We start from the raw sequence: 3,957 nt of genomic DNA, 5'->3' as shown, positions 1-3,957 counted from the left end.
CATCCACATTGGACTCTGTGCGTCAGTCTAATCTTAAAAAAAAATACATATTAAGAAACGTGGAGTCAAAAGAGACTTGGACATGTTATTGTGAATATGAGAGATAAGATTGGTATAAATAAGAAGAAGATTCAAATGCAATACCAGAGGGAGGGGGATGCCGAAGAATTACCAGAAACCAAACTACATCATGGAAAGCCTGGAAGTTTAGGGGAGGCAAAAGTAGGCTGAGTTAATAAAAAAAGGAGGACAGGAGGGAGGTCTGGGAGGATTACGAAAATCATGCTAGTGTTGATGCTGGACATTTGGAGTAGGCACAATTCATACACCCAACCTAGTATGGGTGTAAGTACCAATAAATCACCCACAAGCACTTATGAAAATGTTTTTCAGAAGCACCAGATGTATTCTTACAAGAACTGAGGAAAACAACTTGGAGAATAATTATAGATACAGAAAACTACAAGAATAAAACCCGAATTCAAGATTCTTTGAGATACATCTTCTAAAATGCAAACAGAAAACCTACTAAAATATTTCAGTTTTTCTGATACTTACTACTTTTATTATTTCTTACTTTCTTCTCAATTAAGTCATTGCAATCAGGTATGTTCAAAAACAGAACTGTTAGTTTAATTATGGAATATTGCATTGGTCATATCCAACTTTTACCAAAGTCTAGTTAAAAAAAAAAAAGATATGGCAAAAGGAACGGCTGTTGATTCAAATCCTGACTTCCATCTGCTTTCCATTTTCCTACGCTGTTCTTTGCAAATGGCTTAAAAACCATGAAAGGATGCTGATGTACCTTGAGTCTAGGAAACACTAAAAGTATCCCTTAGTGTTCTAGCTCCCCCAACTCACACGCATTGCTCTCAGTGAGAAGATAGTTGATGACCCTGCAGATGAACAAAATGCAACACAGCCCTTTGTTTTCTGCAAGTGCACAGGGTGAGCTCTGGTTTAACATGGTGATCAAGTGCCTGTGTTTGCCTCCACTTCTTACTAAAATAAGAGAGATTAAAAACAGAATTAAACTCGTAAACCTTAATAGGAAAGAGAATGGGAGAAGGGCCATCATTCAAGATTAGATTTCAAAGCATTTCTGGGAGATGGAAAATGGATGAGAACCATGTAATTGAACCACAAAGACTGAGGCATCTACAGCCCAAAATGAACACAGGAGGGGATGGCAGAAAAAGAGGGCGCTAATCTTCCAGGTAGAACCCCAAAGACTTTTGGAATAAAATGACTAAGCATATGGAGGGCGGGATCACGAAAGTAAGCCAAAATTGGTATGTAGAGAGGAATAGAGGGTCTGCCTGAAATTATGCCTCTAGAGCAAGAATCCAATCACCTCCCTACTCCTCTCCTCTCTCACCCACATTCCTGGATGTAACAGGAGTACAGGAAACTTCGCTTTAACCCAAGGCAAAAGAAAACAAAGCAAAACAATAATCACCATAATAAGAACGATGTCCGCTACATAAAAGAAATGTAATGCATTGCTTGGGGAGAATTAAGCCCACTAGCTGGTGCTGGCACCAAAGAATAAATTTCTTTCCTTTTGGTAATCTCTCATCAAAAGCCTGGGTCCCCAGTGATTTATGGGCCTCCCTGACCAGGTCAGCCTCCTGATTGAAGGAAAAATCTTTCAGGGAACACAAGCCTACACATACAGCAGCAGAGAAAATCCAATCCACCACGGGAAAAAGTCAACTCAATCCCTCCTGTTTTAAATATATACGAATAAGTTATAATCACCCAGGCATATAAAGAAAATTAGCAGCACTAAAACGGCAAAATAAACAATCCCAGTGGAAACAGAAATAATTCATGGAAGAGAACCAACTTGAAGTCTAATTAGTATTCTCAGAGAGATTTGAAGGATGATGCCAAAGAACAATAAGAGAAAGTCAAGGAAATCTACCTAAAAGAGAAAAAAAGGCAAATCAACAGAAAATATGTGATAAAACATAAAAGGCATAGGAGAACAATCAGCGATTCCAACCTCCAACAAATATGAGCTCAACAAGGAGAAAACAATAGAAGGGAAGAAATAAGCAAAATAAAACGCAGGACAATTTTGCATATCTGGAAGAAGACGTGGATCTTTCTATTTCAACAGTACCCTGATTACACGAAAGGGTGGATGAAAAAAATACCTACTCCTAAACATCATATCTGCAAATTTCAGAGCATAAAGAGAAAAAAACAGCCATCTCAAACTTTGTCAATTGCTCTGGCAAAGGACTGAGAGCTCTGCATTAAATGACCAGGTCTGAGAATGACTCACTTCCCCACTGCTCAATTCATGGGCCAAAGCTAGTCTCTTGGCTTCATCAGCCTCAAGGGGTCTAAAGTTCAATAATCCTATGTTCACAGAAGGCAGAGAGCAGGAAAAATTATTTGTGAACAGCACCCATGCCTGCAACAATTACGTCTACATATTTTTATGAAAAGTTTATACATGGAGTTATTCTGGTATAATGAGGATGAAAATTGAGGTCATGTGCAGAAACATGTTGATTTTATATAGAAGAAGTCAAAAGATAAGATAAGTTGCATAATAAGGAAATATTTTTTATTATGCCAAAATATACATTACAAAATTTATCAGTTTAATAATTCTTAAGTGTATAGTTCAGTGGAATTAACTATATTCATACAGTTGTGTAAATATCACCGCCATTCATCTCAGGAATTTTTCATCTTTCCACACTAAAACTCTGTACTCATTAAGCAACAACTCCTTATTGCCCGCTCTCCCCAGCCCCTGCCAACAACCATTCTAACTTTCTGTCTCAATGAATTTGACTACTCTGGGTATCTCATATAAATAGAATCAAATATTTGCCCTTTTGTGTTCACGTCACTTCACTTAGCATAATGTCTTCAAGGGTCTTCCAAGTTGTAGCATGTGATAGAATTCCAGTCTTTTTTAAGGCTAAATAATATTCCATAAGAACATGGAATACTTCACAAATTTGCATGTCATCCTTGAGCAGGAGCCATGTTGATCTCTATACCATTCTAATTTTAGTATTTATGCTGCCAAAACAAGGACTAAAGATTTAACCAACTGAAAGACTGAAATATTAATGCAGAGTTGAGTGGAGAAGGGGACGTTGGGGTCATATAAGTGAGCTAAATCTTCATTTTCAATAGATAGGAAACGATAATGCCTGTATTTCATAAATCAAGAAAAAGTCATATCAGCACCTGGCTTGGAGCTATGGGTGTAACCTCCACAGGAAGAAAACTTTTAAAAAGTAAGAGGAGTAGGGAGTAGGTAATTGAAGAGGTAGAGTGGGGGAGTGGTGTTATTTTAAGACATTCTGCATTAGTTTACTTCATCTTTGTCTATGTTAAGCTAATCATAAAAAGTGTCTCCAACTGCAATACTACTGAATAACCGGAATTGTAATCCAGAACTCCTGATATTTACTAGCTGTCTACTTCTCATTGCAAATGGATACCTTTCCCAAGTCACTTTTTTGAAGACTTATTGCCATGGACATCATTAATCCACATGGAAAAGGGTATAGAAAGGTACGGCAACGGCCTGACTCCAAAGGCCCCCTTTTTGCCTGGTCTGTATGTTTGACTCCTTACATTACTGATATTATTCTACTATGTATTGTATCACTTTATACTATATCTATCACTTTTACTACTATTTTCCTCTTTTAACGAGTCTATTTGCTTCTTTTGGTACTGGTCTTGCTACTCGCCTTGAATGTGTATGAGTTCCTTGAAAGCATACTAGTTTATTTCTCCCACCTACTCCTGGAGTTTTCTCAGACCTACTCTGGTTCAGGACAATTTCCACATTAGCATCAGAGCTTTCTTGAGAGTTCCAGGCAAAGTCTTCAGCAGCCAGGAACCTTTGCAGTGGCCCTGACTCTCACTATAGCTGTGGGAAAAATTGAGTAGGAAATTATTTAAACTAAGTTC

General features: G+C 37.8%; 1 pseudogene; it reads right to left on the bottom strand.

The window, feature by feature from the left end:
* Nucleotides 1-2,963: 2,963 nt before the first annotated feature.
* Nucleotides 2,964-3,063, bottom strand: LOC111774854 (U6 spliceosomal RNA; annotated as a pseudogene).
* Nucleotides 3,064-3,957: the final 894 nt, after the last annotated feature.

The sequence above is a fragment of the Equus caballus genome, chromosome 8 (assembly GCF_041296265.1).
Source record: "Equus caballus isolate H_3958 breed thoroughbred chromosome 8, TB-T2T, whole genome shotgun sequence".
NCBI classification, from domain to species: domain Eukaryota; kingdom Metazoa; phylum Chordata; class Mammalia; order Perissodactyla; family Equidae; genus Equus; species Equus caballus.
Note: the sequence above shows the minus strand (reverse complement) of the source record. Positions and strands in the feature narration are given on the sequence as shown.